At 38.2% G+C, this 20024-nt stretch overlaps 2 protein-coding genes, 1 long non-coding RNA gene and 1 other non-coding gene across 4 annotated transcripts in view; 2 read left to right on the forward strand and 2 right to left on the reverse strand.

Moving 5' to 3' along the window:
* Positions 1–1243, forward strand: part of LOC134751799 (protein enabled) — a 168415-nt gene extending 167172 nt beyond the window's left edge. Inside the window, exon 15 of the mRNA XM_063687289.1 lies at positions 1231–1243. The gene's annotated coding sequence lies outside the window, so the exon portion shown is untranslated. The remainder of the gene's footprint in view (positions 1–1230) is intronic.
* Positions 1–20024, reverse strand: part of LOC134751796 (mitogen-activated protein kinase kinase kinase kinase 5) — a 49436-nt gene that overhangs the window by 27038 nt on the left and 2374 nt on the right. The gene's annotated exons all lie outside the window — the stretch shown is intronic.
* Positions 1863–20024, forward strand: part of LOC134751804 (uncharacterized) — a 123738-nt gene continuing 105576 nt past the window's right edge. The window contains exon 1 of the long non-coding RNA XR_010128703.1: positions 1863–1943. This is a non-coding gene — a long non-coding RNA (uncharacterized LOC134751804). The remainder of the gene's footprint in view (positions 1944–20024) is intronic.
* Positions 14753–14824, reverse strand: Trnat-ggu (transfer RNA threonine (anticodon GGU)). Its single transcript has one exon. It is a non-coding gene; the product is annotated as a tRNA-Thr (tRNA).

The raw sequence follows: 20024 nt of genomic DNA on the forward strand, positions 1-20024 counted from the left end.
CATTTAACTGACTAGCTACGTGAAGCTCTGGTGGCCTAGCTGTTAAGAGAGTGCGACTTTCAATCCGGAGGTCGCGAGTTCAAACCCCGGCTCGTACCAATGAGGTTTTTGGAACTTATGTACGTAATATCATTTGATATTTACCGGTCGCTTTTCGGTGAAGGAAAACATCGTGAGGAAACTGGACTAATCCTAACAAAGCCTAGTTCCCCCTCTGGATTGGAAGGTCAGATGGCAGTGGCTTTCGTAAAAACTAGTGCCCACGTCAATGCTCGGGATTAGTTGTCAAGCGGACCCCAGGCTCCCATGAGCCGTGGCAAAATGCCGGGATAACGCGAGGAAGATGATGATGATTTAACTGGCTACTTGTCAGTTTTTGAGGGAATACTTTTGTCAGAAACCCTTCTGACGTGGGATAACGATGATTGATATAAAACAACCCCTGTCCTTTCCTTCCTCGGCCCTCAAACTATCTCCGAACCAAATTTCATATACTTAAATCGTTTCAACGGTTTACACAATTATAATATTTCTAGTGTTTGTGAACAATGTAGTTAGCTACGGTACACCGAGTCTATAATCTATACCTATATCACCCAATGTTATATTTTTCTAGTGTCCATTTTTACGCAGCGCAAGGGTGACTGAGTGACCCATTTTGACCACCAACGGAGCCGATGATTAGATTGTTTGAGCCACTGGCCCTTCGGCACGCTTCCCGTGCTCAAATATTTCAATTAATAAGTGTTACAACATGAAAATTGAAAGATTAGATTTAATTTCATATATTTGGATATAATAGAATCTATTATTATATTTTGCTTAGGATATTTGCTCTAAATCGATAGGATTGAAAGTCTGTTTTAGTTATCAAAGACTTCTTTGATATTCCCAGATGCATATTATCAGGTGTCGGCAAAATGCAGTTTTTTTGAGGTAAACATTTTCAAAAGAAACCTTTTGTTAGATCTGCCCTACACGGCATAACAGCCGGAGGAGATTTTGTAAAACTAGTTCGCTTTGCCACTTCTGTTGACAGCACGAAAACGTTTATTGCTTTCGGTGGACTGTATGAAAAGCGTTAGCCAAATTCACCCGTTTATCCCCAACCCCAAATTAGAATAATTTTACATAAACATGTGACATCTGAGTAACATCCAGCGCCATGTTTACATAATTGCCACAACTGCCGATCGAATAATTAAATACATTTACTTCAGAAACGTTAAGGCGTATGTCCGTGTCTCATCAAAGCATTGACTGAATGTTTTAATCGTATAGTAAAACTGTATTGTCTACAAATTGTCAGACAACTCTTCTTAATTTTAACCTAAGTGTTCACCAGCCTTTACAGAAACTTAACCCTTTTGCGATAGGTCTTTGAGATTATTTTCCTCTGCTACCTTTTGTATATTTGACGTATCGGTTTAAAGGTGAAACCTCCAAGTGACCCCATTTCAGTGGAATTGGGCCGATGGCTGACCACTACAAAGGGCGTAGGGTCTGTGAATTGTGGGACTATCTAATTAAGTCCCTTGGGATTCTTGGGAACTATTTGTTTTGTGCAGGGACGATTTCTCGCCTGTTTATAAATAGTTAACGACCGAGTTTTTTGGGTCTTCGGTGATACATTTTACCCTATTTTCGAAGTTTTCATTCACATTTATTTATTTGTTTGCAACCAATACACCGTTATACAGAATACACACTATAAAGGGTCCCACTGACTATCAGTCCGTCGGACGATATCGGCTTGTCAGTTAGAACAAAAATTTAACATTTTATATAATCGCGTTTTGTGCGAGTAACAAAATGTAGCACCTGTTTCTGTTTGTTTGACATAATTATTGAAAGTCATAATGTAGTGATTATCATATTATCATTAGTCATAATTCCGAAACCGTTAACTTTTCAGGATTTTCATCAGGTTATCCTATAGATAGGTTAGGTTTGTTTTATGGCAATCCTGAAAAGTTACGCGTTTCTGAGAAAACTAACGGCTAACGAAAATGTCGACAAACAATACATTATGACTTAAAACTATATGGGAAACAATAGAGATTCCTATGAAATATATGATGTAAGGCCATCAGATCAAACTAGCCAACTGGCACAAACGAGGAACACCTACATCACCACTCACCACAAAGGACCGCTCGATACAGACAGACATACAATACAAAAGCTTGGAAACAATGACCTGCCGTTTGATTCAACTTGACGCGACAGATATTAAGTTAATATAAACCTTATGAAGTTGGAATAAGGTTGGGAATGTTCGGTGGGTGGTAATTGTTGGCATCCGTCTAGACTTTTAGTCGGATTGTTGACACTTAGCCTAAAGTTGAGTAAATACTGTCTGCGGAATGGGGTTGCGGACCGGTGTTATCGATCGTTTGATTTTGCAGTTTATTTCGCTGAAATAGGACTGAGATCAAGACTTAAATAATGAGTCTATAGTCACGCTAACTTTGCATAAACTTGCGTGGTTTGACTCTAGAAATTGTCGCATATGTCCAATTGTAAATAGCAAGGGATATATGTATTCCGATGTGTCAGATCGTGACGTGATATGTCATATTAATTCAGATTTGTTTGAATTAGAGTATTGTATACCTGCATATATATCGCTCTATTTGCTGATTTTGTGGCTTATTTACTTATTCGTATGGCATTTTTTACAGTCGCTTAATAATCGCTCCTGCATTATACGAGAGACAGAGATGAAGATACACAAATTTCGAAAATCGCACCCCTCTGACACCTGCTGCCATGCCATAGTCGTAGCTCAGAGTCACTTTTCTGACAACTACTTGCATAATGCTAGTTATCGCTAGAAATTTCTCACTTTCTCAGTCGAGTAATAGATACAATTTACAAAAATTGGCGGCTAACGATATAGAAATCATGTGTCTTATAATCATTATAAATAGACGACATGTAATGGTAGAACAATAAATTACGATATGCATTTAGGATACCGCACCAAACTATTAAAACTAGCGCTGACGTTTTGATAATAATCTTACAATTGCATATGGTAAATAATTAGTAATAAACACAATGCAAGCGCTAACAGATTGAAACTATAATATTAAAAATGCAAAAGTAACTCTCTGTCAGACAGATACCCGATGAGTAGCAGGAAAGGATATAGGATACTTTTTATGACGAAAATCGTTCCTAAAGGGGGTGTAATTTACTATGGAAGCACTTAGTACTTAGTAACTAAACACTTTATTGTACGGAAAGATAGGAATCATAGTTACATCAGATAAAAGTAGTATAATAAATAAATAATAAAAAAAAAATAAAAAGCTTTTATTTCAGGCATTTACCCATATTGCGTACAAAATTAAATACTACTTAAGAACTAATTGACACTGTAAAGGGGTGCCAGTCATGTTAAAAATAAGTCTAAATCTAGGTTCAGTCATTTTCTGTTCTGATCCATGTGAACAGAAATCCAGCGCTTAAACACCGGACTCCTTATATCGTCAGAAACAGCCACAAGTATTTTGTTGTCGGAACAGCGCAGTCTCCTCCAGAACGAGGCAACGCGGGATCTAATTATCGCGAAAAAGTCGGGGACCCCCGCGTCCACGAACATGCCCGACGCGCTGCAGCACCGCGGCAGCCGCATAAGAGCTCGGAACGCGTCATTGTACTGAACTCTTATTCTGCTCATTGCCTTCTGCGTGAACGTTATCCACAGCTGAGAGGTGTACATGCCTAAGCAGTACGCCTTGAAGAGTGTGGTCTTTACATCCTTGCTGCACTTAGAAAACCGTCGAGCGAGCATGTTGCCTCTGACGGCGAGGGCCCTCCGCTCGCGCTCAATATCATCGTCGTCCTGCAGCCGTTCCGTCAACAAATGTCCTAAATACTTGAACCGCTTAACAACATTAATTTTCGACCCATTTAAATACACCGCAGGTACGCTGTCCGGCCCAGAACCCGACGCGAATACCATCATCTCCGTCTTGGAAACATTATATTTCAGTCCATGCGCATTACCATAATGCTCACAGACCGAAAGTAGCCTCCTCATTCCCTTGATCGAAGGGCTGAGCAGCACCATATCGTCCGCATAACTAAGGTTGTTTACACAAACATTCCCTACATGACAGCCGACATTGGTGCCCCTCAGCTCCTCGATCAAGCCATTCACGTACAGGTTAAACAGGACCGGAGAGGTAACCCCCCCTTGACGGACCCCACACTCTAGCCTGTACTCGCTAGAGGTTGCGTCGCCCCATTTTACAATGTTTGTTTGGTTTCCGTACCAGAATCTCAGCAGATTAACTACTCCATTAGGCACTCGGGATGCACGTAACTTCGCCCACAAGGTGTCATAGTTAACGAGGTCAAATGCACGACTAAGATCTAAAAAACACGCATAGATCGATGTTTTGCGCGACGTGTAGTAGCTGACGGTGCTTTTTAGGCTGAATATAGCGTCATCTGTTGAAAGACCGGGACGGAAACCAAACTGCGCGTCATCATTTTTAATGTTCTTAAGCAGCTCAGGATGAAGAAGACGCTCTAATATTTTGCCTAGTATAGTCCCTAATGAGATAGGCCGGTAATTAGACGCAGAGCTAAGGTCGCCCGTTTTATTCTTGACAATTGGTACCACAGTGGTGCGCATCAATGCCTCAGGTAAGTAACTATATTTAATACACATATTAAACAGACGGCATAAATGTATAAAAATCTTGTCACTGGCCCAGAGTATGTGCTCGACATTGAGCCCGTCATGTCCCGGTGATTTACCACGCTTCATACTCAGTATGACTTTCGAGATGTCCTCACGTGTAAATTCTATGACGTCATCGTCATGACTAGTTTCAGTATCGAGCACACGCTCCGCAGTCAGTGGGCTCACCTTAAATCTCCGCGCAAACAGCTCGGCGATACCGGACGGCTCCTGGCAGCCCTCCACGGATACAGGTAAACTTTGTTTATAATTCAATTTCTTAGTTGCGTTCCAAAACTTGCTGAAATTTTTATTTTTTCTATATAAGGCTAAGATATTCAATTTAATACTTTCCTCATTTTTTTGACACCATTTAAGTTTGTTTTTAAACACTGTACGACTTTCGCGCATATTATTGTATTCGGTACCGCTAGAGGGCCTCCCAGCAACCGTCCAGCACCGGAAGTACATCCTAGCTTTCTCGTGGCTGTCTCTGACGTGATAGTTCCAACCGGGCACCTTCCTATGGCGCCTCTGTTCACATGCACCAGAACTCACAATAGCTGCATTTTGGAGTACATCAATAATATGCCTGTAGTAATCATCAATAGTATCTAAATAATTTTAATTTTAATTTTAATAAGTGCAATAAAAGCGAACGTATCCCTAAGAAAATGGACTATACATAATCGCAGTCGCAATTAATACACACGATTAAAACTAAAAGTAAAAATGTATAAAAATATCATAAAATGTATACATATACATATGGATTAATGATTTTTTTATTTGTATTTATTTAATTTTTATATGATTTTGACCCATGTTCTTTCACTGATATGTGTTAAAATTCTTAAATAACAAACGAAACCATCAACGCAATCTAACCGAGAATAGGCCAAAGGCGTAGGCGCCATATGTCCGAGAATATTTTTTTCTTGATTTCCGAGGCACGTTTTTTCCTTAGACTGTATTCATCTTATACGGAGTTATACAGGTCTTTGTTACAACGAAACGTGCACGAAATTCTACGAGTATGATGATTATTTCATATCCGCTCGCGATTTAATTTCTCACCGAAAACAGAGGCCCTGGAATTCAGGCAATGTTGAACTTTGCGATGCGTGCCGGGAATAAATGGGTAATTTGCTCTTGTACAAGCTTTTCTTTTTCGATAACGACTTTTTATTTAGGTTAATTCTGCCATAAGGGCCAGCAATGGGGTTGGCAACTGTCAAAGGTTTGCAGAGATGGCGCCATCATAGCTTGCCCCGTTTTCTATGAGATTTGGCTTAAAGGGCTGGCATCCAGGGCATTAAAAACGCAAAGATTTGACACAATTCTAGGGATTGACAGGGCAAGCTATGCTGGCGCCATCTGCTAAATATTTCGACCGGCCAACCCCATTGTTTTTTAATGTCAATGTGGGTCAGACCGGCATATAAAATTTATTACTGGAAAGACATAGGGCAGGAACTTTCATATTTGTATACCTACGTACGTCGTTCAGACACAGTCAGATGTGAAGATCCTAGAGTTAAAAGCGACGAAAGCTTATAAACGGTCTTTTCCCACAGAAAACAACACAATTGAGATGAGGGGACTATGTGTACAAACGTAGAGTTAAACAGGCAGGCAGGGTGGCAGGGTCGCCATGTGGGGTGAGACGTAAAAACAAACGACTAGCTTCGAGTATATACGTATAATGCATTAAATGAAACGGTACAAGGCCTTAAATACGTGTGAAAGGAGATGTGTGTGAGGGTAAGGTGTAGGACACACACTACAAGCGACGAAAGCTTATAAACGGTCTTTCCCCACATTGAGAAAACGACACAACAGAGATATTTATTGCCGCCTATATTTGTGACATTTTTAACCAAAAGGTACCACATTGTCGCTTGTCAATAAGGTTGATTTCAAATTGAAGCTGTATGGAAATAGCGCCTTATTGACAACCGACAATAAGTACCTTTTTGATTGAAAGTGGCACATTTACTTAAAACGTTAACATATCGTCCTGTCTATAAAATCAGCAGACTGGAAATTAAAACCCGTAATCAATGAAATCCCGAAAACTCCCACTGAACAATATTCCTTTAATTGGAGCACATAAAATGGCAACAAATCAATAAGAATGTAAGCATATATGTTTGGTACTACCGTTTACATTAACTGAATAAACATGCTAACGAGTAATTGGGACATCAACCTGTTTAGGCTGTTTACCTTTCAAATGGCACGGGTTTCGGTTTCTGATCAAATCAAACCATTGAAATTATCAAAAAGAGTCTAGCTAATAAGAATATTGCTGTACTAGGTACTAAACACTAAACTAACCTAAACTTTTGTATGTCATTTTAGTTTTAAGTTTACCACGAATAAAACATTTGATTCTGATTCTTTTGCTAAGTTTCGTTTCACTATTGGTTAACGTCTCATATAATCACTACTAAAGGTGCGTCCAGACCTAGACTCTGAACACGGTAACTATGCACAAACTTGGCAGTAAGAATGCATAATGCGTGGTCCGACTTTGGCAAATGCGACGCTATTGCTAAAATGTTATGATCGTTCGGGAGATCTGGATATAGCTTTACATTTGAGCACTTTATCAGAGCGAGAGAGATGATAAGCGTGACGGAAACATCTTAACCACGTTAAGCGTAGAATCGGATTCCTCTGTAATTGGATTAAGTGCCGGCGTTCGCTCAATCTTGCCTCATTATCTGTTAACTGGTTCACACTCGTCTACAAGATCTAGTTTAATTTGACCCCTGAATTCTGGATAACTTTGCGTGTCCGGGGGTTAGGCTTATACTGGTACAGGTCCATTCCATAAGCAATGCAACGCAACTGTGGAAAAACAATGACCTTGGAATTCGAGGGTTCTAAATTACCTGAGAGCCAAAACCATAATGTAGGTACGGTCGAGTTCACAAACTCTGTACAAGACAACGTTCTAAAAATATATCTACACGGGAGTAGAGGACCCACTTGCCCGCTGACTATCAGTAGTATCAGTCCGCCGGACGCCATCGGTCTGTAAGTTGTTCGGAACTGTAAAATTTTTGTTCTAACTGACAGGCCGATATCGTCCGGCGGACTGATAGTCAGTGGGCCCCAACACACTCTGACAATAAGAGGTCGTGTAAATATAATTTTGGAAAGTTGGCTCGTACAGATGTTTGTGAACTGTACGGTCGAGAGTCAATCAATCTCATCATCAAATAAAAACCGGACAAGTGCGAGTCGGACTCGCCCACCGAGGGTTCCGTACTTTTTAGTATTTGTTGTTATAGCGGCAACGGAAATACATCATCTGTGCAAATTTCAGTCTAGCTATCACGGTTCATGAGATACAGACAGAGGAGTCTTAGTAATAGGGTCCCGTTTTTACCCTTTGGGTACGGAACCCTAAAAAGTGACGGTCAAATATATTGTAACACACCTTTGTTACCATATAAATTCGGTTGTGTTCAGATATATTTGGCCGAAAGTGGAGTCTGTCAGTCTGTCTACGCTAATTTTGGCCGGACTTTGCAGTGACAATGTATGGTCCGGCCATGGGGTCCCTTTCTTTGACATAATTATTGAAAGTCATAATGTAATGATTGTCGGATTATCATTAGTCATAGATTTTTGTACGGTTATCCTATAGATAGGTTAGATTAGTTTTGTTTTATGGCAATCCTGAAAAGTTACGCGTTTCTGGGAAAAACCAAATTATGACTAACGAAAATGTGGACAAACAATACATTATGACTTAAAACTATATGGAAAACAATACAGACCCTCTGGCCATACTTGACATAGCATATTTATTAGTGTGTATTTTATGTTGAAACAGCGTAACAATAACAAACCAAAACAAACAAGTACCTAACTGTCGTACGAATCCGGTTCGAGGCATTGTCAAGAAGGCAAGGTCGCCAAAGTGAAAGTGACGTAGTGACGTTAGTCACAGTTGTCAAGTTAGATCATTTACTGTAACCTGGCTCATTAGTCTCATTACACTAATTAGGTAATTAGTGGGTGTATACTTTCACAATTTTTACGAAACTTTTTTACGACACAAGCGTATTATCATTGCTTTTTTATCACTTATTGTTGTATACATATAAGACGTCGCACTAACATATTTGTACGCATTATTTTTAAACATGACACACATTAAGTCATAATTATGAGTTACGTCACAGTTATTACGTCTTACTATTTTATTTTATTAATTCGCATTCAAAATATTTGAACCCGCAATTTCTATATTTTATTAGGGCGATGGTTGACTATTAGTAGAAATACAGTACCCGTACCGTACCTGTACCTAAATAATAATAAACTTATTTACAAGGAGTAGGTATGTGTGGTAGTGGTAGATATACACGGTACCTAAAAAATAAGTGCATGCCCGTTGCCAGGGAGGTTTTGGGATTATACTGAGTAAATTTTACTATAGGACCAACGCCGAAATCGCGAAAAGAAATTTGCTGTTTCATACATTTTGGCTGGTCCATTTTCTATGGGAGGGATTTTTTTATTTTCGCGATTTCGTGGTTAGTCCCATAGTAAAAGTTGCTCAGTATAATCCCAAAACCTCCCTAGCAACGGGAATGCATTTATTTTTTTGCCACCGCGTACACATAAATAGAATCACCTTTTGAGCAATTTCCTGTCCAATTTTAAAAGTCCGGCGGCTTTTTCACTCTTTCCTTAATTAACTATGTCGTATAATTATTTAAACGATTTCATAAAAGTGCTATAAATAGATGAAAAGGAATTAAAACGCGCTCCCGGCCACTTAAGAGGATGCGATACTTTCAGTCTTTTTCCTTTCTTTGTATAATTAAGCTAAAAATACATAACCCGCCCCCGCGGAGGGACGGTTACGCGCGATCTTAAGAGGAAAGGGGACGGTCGTAGAAAGCCATAGAAACGTAGTCTCCATTTTCCTCTCTGGATATTGACATTATGGAAAATATTTTTACACAATTTGATGTATATTAAGTTAATATACATCAAATTAAAATTAGCGAATTGAACTATCAATTTAATATCTGGGATATGCGGGCGGGCATTAAGCATTCTTTTACGCATTGTTTTTAGGGTTCCGTACCCAAAGGGTAAAAACGGGACCCTATTACTAAGACTCCGCTGTCCGTCTGTCTGTCTGTATCTCATGAACCGTGATAGCTCGCGACACTCTATTATTATGACGCGCTACCGTCCAGGTCATTATGGATAGCACACTTCAAACTGTGAACGAGATAGACAACTTGGAGATTGCGCGCTCTTTACAATGTGATATGGAAGAGCTAGAAAAACATTTTAAAATTAAAAAGAGCGACCTTACAATAATATCTCAAAACATCAGAAGTATATACTCCAATTTCGACGATTTTATGGTTACATTATCTACTCTCTTTTTCGATATTGACGTTATAATCCTAACAGAATGCAGACTTAATGCAAACAAACCTTTACCTCAACTACCTAACTATAACTCGTATCATACAGAGTGTCAACTAAACCAAAATGACGGGGTAGTTGTTTACGTGAAAAATAATCTAAATCATAAAGTCAAGGAAATAACTCTGTCGCAAGCATCATGTTTACAGCTAGACATCTTAAATAACATTGTTTTAGGCATATATAGATCTCCGTCTTATCAAAATGCGGAAAGTTTTGTAAACTCACTTGGTGCTCACCTGGACACATTTCGTAATATAGATTCTGGTAATAAAAGTATAATAATTGCAGGTGATATCAACATTAATATTGCGCTTAAGCCAATGGAACCGTCAACCGAACGTAAGAATAGAACCCACTATCTACATACATTATCATCATATGGCATATTATCAGGTCACACAATACCCACCAGAGAGAAAAATTGTCTTGACCACTTTATGTTATATTTAAATAAAAGAAAACTAGTAGCCTCAATAGCTATACTTAACACAACCATAACCGATCACCTCACTACATTTTTATCTATCTCAAAATTAAAAATCATCTCTTCTCCAAATAAGACAAAAACAGTTATAAACTTTGAAGAAGCACTAGAAAGTCTTAAATCTAAAAATATTGCAGAACTACTGTTTTGTGATGATCCTAACATGATTATTCAAAATCTTATAAGCAAGCTGACTTATTCATTACAAGAAAATACAGTGATCACACATATATCAAAAAAACACCGCATAATTAAACCTTGGATAACACAAGGTATGCTTCGCTGCATCAGAAATCGTAATAGACTACAAAAAGCGGTTAAAACTGATCCTTACAACGAAATCAATAAAATAACGTATATTAGATATAGAAATTATTGTAATAGGCTTATAAAGAAACTTAAAAGAAATTATGAAAAAGAATTGATTGCAAAAAATACGAAAAATAAAAAAGAATTATGGAAAAATATTAAGAACATTACATATTCTAACAAGAATAACACTTCTAATTCAGAATTACTTAACCTTAAATCAACACAAATTGCTTCCGCGGATTTTATAAACGACTATTTCGTAAATATTGGTAAGAACCTCACTCAGCAGACTAATCTGTCAGTTGATGAGCAAAACACTTATTTGCAAAATTTATCGTCTCAGCCGAATTCATTTGTTCTACTTGATGTTGACTATAAAGAGGTATATAGTACACTAATGAATCTAAAATCCGATAGTGCTCCTGGCTGGGACAATATCCCTACAAAGTTTCTAAAAATGGCAAATGCAGAAATTGTCCCCGTATTAACACATTTTATAAACATTTGTTTCGAGAAAGGAATATTTCCTACTCTACTCAAACAGGCAGTTATCACGCCAGTTTACAAGGGAGGGAGCAGAGACGATATTAGTAATTACAGACCCATATCGGTGCTACCGGCAATCTCCAAAGTTGTTGAAAAATTGCTTAATTCCAGATTAATAGCTTACCTAAACCAATTTGATATCCTATCAAACACTCAATTTGGTTTTAGGCAACGTAAATCAACCGAAGATGCGGTAGCAGCGTTAACCTCACTAGTAGTAAAGCAATTAGATAACCGGCAAAAGTGTATGTCCGTATTCCTAGACTTGAAAAAAGCTTTCGATACCGTTTCTGTTCCCATCCTTGTACATAAACTAGAAAAAATTGGAATAAGAGGAACTCCGCTTCTTTTACTTAAGGACTACCTGTCTGATAGAAAACAAAAAGTAAAACTAGAAAACTGTACAGGGGGGCTTAAGGAAATCACTTACGGCGTACCGCAGGGAAGCGTTCTTGGTCCAACCTTATTCCTAGTTTACATAAATGATCTCTGCGGTATGCAAATCACTAATGCTAAAATCTTCTCGTATGCCGACGACACCGCTGTCGTTTTTACAGGGGCGACTTGGGATGAAGTTAGAGTTCACGCTGAGCAAGGATTACGACAAATCCAGAAATGGTTGCATAATAATATACTAACGCTTAACACAGCAAAAACAAACTATGTTTGCTTTAGTATTTCTAACAACACACAACCTAGCAGTAATTTTACTATTAAAATACATATTTGCGAAGATACGCTGACCTCTGGAATATGTAGTTGTAGCTGTCCAATCATCCAAAAAGTTGCACAAGCCAAATACCTAGGAGTTTTCATGGATCAGCGGCTCTCTTGGTACCCACACCTTGAATATGTCTCCTCACGAATAAGAAAATTAATCTGGATCTTTAAAAGTTTAAGATATGTGGTGCCAAGGGGAGTGGATGAATCTAGAGACTCTGCCAAAGATTTACTCAAAGAGATATATATTGCTTTGGTACAGTCCGTCATAATTTACTGTATACCTATCTGGGGAGGCGCAGCCAAAACGCGTTTCTTACAACTGGAACGTGCACAGCGCAGCCTATTAAAGGTCATGTATTTTAAGAAAAAAAGATTTCCCACTAAAAAACTATATAGTATGACAAAACTTCTTTCCATAAGAAGATTGTTTATTCTTTACATAGTTCTGAAAAAACATAACTTATTACCATATGATAACACTTGCACACAAAGAAGACGAATGTATAAAGTTGCTACTGTACCTCAAAATAATACTAAATTTGCAAAACGGCATTACGTAGCATTATCTGCACACTTATATACCTTCTTTAACAAACACCTTAATATTCACAGTAAAAACTATTATGAGTGCAAAAAGATTATACCGGCTTGGCTTTTAACACAGACATATGAGGAAACAGAAGAATTGCTCATTTGACTAACCTATTGAACATAAAATACACACAGCCGTACAAAAAAATTTCACACCCACACACACACACACACACACACACACACACACACACACACACGAGGGATTTTACATCTGTTTATTTTTCTAATTATATGTACATACCTTTTGCATGTCTTGTATAAAGCTTCTCAGCATTATTATTGTAACATTTGTAACTGTAAGTAAATCTTAATGTAATATTTACCTAGCATAAATACCTACTCATAAATGTAGCACGCGCTATTGTTAATATTCTCCAGATAAGGAAGGGCGGTACCTCCTGGCACAGGCTTTTAAAGCTTAAAAGGAGGTTCCAACCACTAATTTTTAAGATGATGAGATTGTTAAAGAAAATAAACATTTTTGATTTTTTTGATTTTTGATTTTTTGATAGCTAGACAGTAATTTTTTTTTCAGATGATGTATTTCTGTTGCCGCTATAACAACAAATACTAAAAAGTACGGAACCCTCGGTGGGCGAGTCCGACTCGCGCTTGTTTTATTTATTTGACCATATTGAAAAAATTAACGTCTAAATATGGCAATAGAACGTCAACTTTGTGTCATACATAAATCATTCGTCTCGTAAATCGCCCTATTAGTTTGACCACTTTCCGTACGATGACATTTCGCGGATGACGATGACGATGACGGCTCATCTGCAAGCGTCTGCCGTGACTCATAATATACGGATATTATGAGTCACGGCAGACGCTTGCAGATGAGCCTTCATCGTCATGCAGGTTCATCCGCGAAATGCGTACACCGTACAGTCGAGTTCATAAATATGTACACACAGGGTACAGGGATCTAGGGTAGAGCGAGTGGAGCGGCCGCTCTAGGCGCCGGATGGCAAGAAGGGCGCCAAAATGGCAAATGAGAAAAAGAAAATAAGTTTTAAAAGACGCGTTTTGCTTTTGGGTAAAAAACTTCAACGAAGGGCGCCAAAACCCAATTTCGCTCTACCCTGATCAAGGACTCGGGCCGGCACTGTGTACACAGTTCTTCACCTTAATCCATTGCAATTATAAGGTGGAAAAATGTACACATATTTATGAACTCGACTGTACTAAAAACAACACTGAACTGACCAATGGTGATCCTTAGGACCTTGTTATAAATAAATAAATAATAAATAAATAAATAAATATTATAGGACATTCTTACACAGATTGACTAAGTCCCACAGTAAGCTCAAGAAGGCTTGTGTTGTGGGTACTTAGACAACGATATATATAATATATAAATACATAGAAAACACCCAAGACTCAGGAACAAATATCTGTGCTCATCACACAAATAAATGTCCTTACCGGGATTCGAACCCAGGACCATCGGCTTCACAGGCAGGGTCACTACCCACTAGGCCAGACCGGTCGTCAAAGGTGTTATAAGGTTTACGAATTGACAAGTAATAGTGTAAAGTTGTAAATCATGGCACGGAAGCCCCTTTGATGACTGTGATGATGGTGACGTCACGATGATGCATCACTAATGAGGCAGGTGAGATGATTTTACAAAGTACCCGTCCATTTGATTTACAATTTATAATTTTGTACCGACTAGGCACTCTTGGCATTATAACTATATATTATACAGGGTTGCTGGAGCCACGCTACTTACGCCTCTCGTGTGGTTCGGGCTTAAGGTCTTTCTCACCTTAGGCAGTTTGAACATTGTTGAAAAATAAATAGGCTTTTCAGCGTCCAACTTCCCTAACGACTGTTTCAGGCAACAAAAATGGGTTAACATATGAACTGAAATGAGTGTCATATACGAAGGAAAAGATTACCAAAGCCTCCAGTGTCCAGAGCTGGAATCGAACCAGCGTCTCCCGTTTACCGGACAGGTGCCTGAACCGCTCGGCTATCCGGTCACGGTGGCATGGGTCGAAATTTCCAAGTATATGACAATTTCCCGAAGGCTTGTGGCTCTGGACACTGGAGGCTTTGGTCTTTTTTTTCTTCGTACATGACATTTATTTCAGTTTATAGTTTAAATAGTAGTGTGTCTACTTGAAAAAAACACAAATTAAAATATTTTTATCGAAAATAATTTAATTTGTTCTTAGTGAGTTACATATGATTTAGATGATCAGCCTTGTCTCAAACATAGGTCAACAGGTGGCCAAAGCAAGTGCAGTATGTCACAGCCTCACGTGTAGCAACTGTAGCGCATAAATAGAATACCCTAAAAATATCTCGCCGTTATACGCATAACGTAAGTGTGTAAGTGTGTAAATAAATTGTAAGGCCTGAGATACACTTGTAAGTTTTACTTACGTAAGTAGGGACAAAGCTATTTGTTAGAATGAGATAACGATATTTATCTCTTATTCTGTAGTATAGCTGTGTCCCTACTTACTTAAGTAAAACTTACAAGTGTATCTTGGAATTCTTTGGCCGAACGTAAACTCATTCAAGTAAAAATATACATTTGGACCTCTTGGTATAGTTGTAGTAACAAAGCATCTCTAGCATCTTTGTCGTATTTTTCAAACAGCTTCGGTACGGTGACTGATGTCATCTCAATACATCGTTTGAAAAATACTAATTGTAAGTATAAACTACAGTCCACGCCTACAAAATCGATTATATTAAAGAAAAATATGCTTTAATTTGGTTTACTGTCATTAGGTACAAATGGAAAATCGTCCACTTGAAATGACCATTTTGAAGTTGGATCAAAAGTAATAGTATCCAAAGTGAATCTAGTCAAAATGTAATTGTACTCAAAACCATTTTTAATTAAATTCGTAATCGTCGTAAATTAATTAAGCCAGTATTGAATTTTGTCCATTATAAATTATAGTTTTTCTGAGTGTTGCTCTGCCCTTACGGGTGCATGTTGTAGATATAAATAAGACCTTACTGTAAACGTGTAAACACATGTATGCAATAACTGATATGAATATGAGTGTACGAAAACATAAATGGACAAATATTTTTCGACTCGTATCATATTTGACATTTTTAGGGTTCCGTACCTCAAAAGGGAAAAACGGAACCCTTATAGGATCACTCGTGCGTCTGTCTGTCTGTCCGTCTGTCACAGCACACCCTATTTTTACTATTGGACATAATTCTTTATCGACATTATGCCATTATAATAATTTTCCTAATATATTGTATTTATTATATATTTAATTTTTTGTGTATTTTTGTCATTTTTCTACTTTGACGTATACTTTCGAGTTTGGACAATTTTCCATTTGTACCTAATGATCCTTTAATTTCAACTTACGTTTGAGACTAGTCCTGATTTTAAGTGAATCAGAAATAAAATGCAAGATTTATTCTAAATAAACTCAAGAAAGAATATATATAAAGCGTAGCATCAATTAATAACATTAAAATTCTTGAAACAAGTTTCAAAGAGATTTATAAATAACAATGTTATGTAATTAAGAAGATACAATTAAATTTGTAATTCACACGCCACCGAACCGAACCGTTCAGAACCGAGAATGTTGGTTGTTGATTATGCGTTCACTGTTTGTTATAATTCCAGCTGTGTGACGTCACAGTCGGATACTGTTATTGTAAACAATATTATTGTGCACTTACTAAATAAGAAACAGCTAAAACTATATACTAAAAATATCAAGAACTCCCAAGAATATTACTTGAAACGTTACACAAAGAGCTAGTGACTCTGTGAGCTGTTGACCTTGCGTTAAGATTCATAAGATCATAAGCTTAAAAAATGTACAAATAAAAAAAACATCTTTGAGTAATTTCACAGCGTACTCGCAATAGTCTTAAGTGCCATAGACGCTAATGACACTTAACTCTTTTATGCCAATTTTGCACATTTGGCAGAACTACACATTTCTATTTAACTACTGAACTGCTCAATTTCAGGAGAACCGATTGAGAATTGCGACCTGCAGAGGAGAACATCCGGACATGAGAAAGCAGTTTGCCAAAGTCAAAATGGAGACCTTCGCTAACGCTTCGGTCAATAAATCTACTATTCTCACTTCTCAGTCACCTTAAGTGAAAAACAGAAACGGAAAGAGTTCTTTTATGGAACCTTCGCATTCCGAACATACCAAATGCATTGCCAACATTGAAAATGAAACTCGTCTATGCCAGTGATTTGAACGGCCATCCAGAAACAATGCGCCAAGAAATGTTTTTTGGGAAGGACACAGTATTTTTTTATTGGATCTTTTTGGCTGCATTTCAGCTTGTAGTCTAACCTAATCCTTGGTTTACCTCTCTTTTGTAATATAATTGGCTATAATTACGGAAAAAAACCGGACAAGTGCGAGCCGGACTCACCCACCGAGCGTTCCGTACTTTTTAGTATTTGTTGTTTTAGCGGCAACAGAAATACATCATCTGTGAAAATTTCAACTGTCTAGCTATCACGGCTAATGAGATACAGCCTGGTGACAGACGGATATTTTAGGAGCCGTTCTTTACAAATTACAAAGCAAAATTTTAACCTTTTTTTAGGGTAAATAGGTTAGTAGTGTCACGTAAAGCTTATCTTGATTCGCCTTTTATTACTTTAAATGAAAACCTGGTAAACCACAGAAATAAAATAGACCCTAAGCATTTACCTTATAGTCTAATATTGCTTGTTTCACACATTATTTCCTAGTTATTATTGTTTATTAAAAAAAGGCAGTAGCAGTAATAAGTTTTTGTACGTATAAGTCTTTTTAAAAATAAGATATTCGTAAGTAAATCGTGACCAATAGTAGTAAATTATGTGAAGTGTCAATTAAAATGAGTGAGTGCAAGCTAGTGCATTAAAATAGTTGTTATGCATGTGTATATTGCCTAGTTTCCGTTTTAAAAACAAAGCTATGCATTCCATAATTGCATTCTTTCTGACGCAGTTTAAAAGTGACTTCATGTAAGCAATTTCTTGTAACTTGACAATAAAAATTTGCTACACATTGCTGGTCCAACAAGCACTTAATTATGTATTGATGCTACATACTGCCTTTACTTATCGACCCGAATATGTCCTTACAAAAATTGAAGTGTCAGGTATCAATTGTCAGTTTGGTGAAATAGTCGCCTGTTTGTCGGTCCATTCTTCGAGAAATCCATACATAAAAACCGGCCAAGTGCGAGTCGGACTCGCGCACGAAGCCCACGAAGGGTTCCGTACCATACGCAAAAAACTGCAAAAAAAAAAACACGTTTGTTCCCACTTAAATATTTATTTTATTCTGTTTTTAGTATTTGCTGAACTGTTGTTTTAGCGGAAACAGAAATACATCTGTAAAAATTTCAACTGTCTAGCTATCACGGTTCATGAGATACAGCCTGGTGACAGTGGACAGACACTGCGGAGTCTTAGTAATAGGATCGCGTTTTTACCCTTTGGGTACGAAACCCTAAAAAAGCAAAATGATGAAATAAATGAATTAAGAATCTCCTCCTTTTTGGGTTAATTTATTTATTTAATTAGGTAAGGAAGGTCAATACAATAAAACTTGAACTTCTTCATTGGCCAATGAATTTTGCAGCAGCGCTGAACACATGACTACAATACCAACGCGTGTGGGGTTCAGTTACCTCTTCGACTTTCAACTGAAATACTATGTGAATAAAGTCGATATTCACTTGAGATTTCAGATTATTAAGCACCACACGTGGTAGCGTCATGTTCTTATACAATTTATAGTTTTTTTCTCAACTACAAGTTACTGGTACTCACTCTAAAACAACATAATAGCACACTCGGCACTAATAGTATAGAACATAAATCATTTATTCGTAAAAACAAACAAGAGAAAATGATACAAAACAGAAAAACATAGGAAGGAGAAAGTGCCACGACATGGTCTCATCTCAGCATAATGCTGGCGACTTCCAGCGCTGATCACGTGACAGAGTGCGTGTTCAGGTATTTGTGAGTAGGTTCCTCGGCCGCTCTGATATATCTTCCCATAAGATATATCTGATGGGACTACATGCATCAATGTAAACACGGACATTAACATGCAGTGATAATGTGCCGTACCTATCAAGGTTGGTAAGATTAGCATAATCCAGGTTTCCTTACCGCCGTAGGCTTACGCGGTGTGATGTAACTTGTAACAATAGGCGTAAAAGCAAAAACGTAATGCCATTGACATAAGCAGAGGTCGGACAAATCATCGCAAAAGCATCTGCATCTGATCAGTCGGGGGCGCTAATCAGGAAGAAATACTGCGTACAGTGCGTACTGCACCGATACCGCGCCGCCAAGTGGGGAAGCGGCTTTAGATTCTCATGATTCTCTCTCTCTTTAGCCTTTTTCTAGGCCTAGCCCTTTGGGTGTAGGCCTCCTTCATTTTGCGTCATTCGTCGCGGTTCTATGCGACTTGGAGCCACTGTTTCCCCGCAGTTTTCTTAATGTCGTCGTCCCAACGCATCTGGGGTATACTTTGAGGACGCTCTCCCCCCCATGGTCGCCACTCGAGTAGTCGTTTGCTCCACGAATCGGTCTTCCGTGCTATATGACCAGCCCATTCCCACTTCAAATTGGCTACGCGTTTTATAACATCATTGACTTTGCTCTGTTGTCTCAGCCATTCATTTGTTTTACGGTCTCTCAATGTGATCCCCACCAATTTTCTCTCTAACGCCCGCTGGGCAACGCTCAATTTACGTAGTATGTCTTTGGTGAAAACCCAGGTTTCAGCTCCATAAGTGAGAACAGGCAGGATACATTGGTCAAATATGCGACCTTAAGGCCGAACAAAAAGCACGCATATTTGACCAATGTATCTCATGATTACCTGGGAATAAAACTCATGTTTCCATAAAAACATTTGGTCAAATAGATGAAGATCTGATGATCACGATGCTAAATTGAAAGCATCTTAAACTGTTTTGTGAAGTTTGTTCATATTATACATACATACTACATACATACTTCACTGGCTCAGTGACCCAAAAAGGATCTTGACCTCTGACACAAGAGAGCGCCACTTCCCGAGTTAGGTATTCCGAGGGCAGACAGGTCTTTTAGGGCTTCGTCACTCCAGCGGGATCTAGGACGCCCAGATGGACGTTTTCCGCCCGGATGCCCCACATACGCTCTTCTTGTTCATATTATAATAAACC

This window comes from Cydia strobilella, chromosome 23, assembly GCF_947568885.1.
Source record: "Cydia strobilella chromosome 23, ilCydStro3.1, whole genome shotgun sequence".
In the NCBI taxonomy this organism is placed as follows: Eukaryota; Metazoa; Arthropoda; class Insecta; order Lepidoptera; family Tortricidae; genus Cydia; species Cydia strobilella.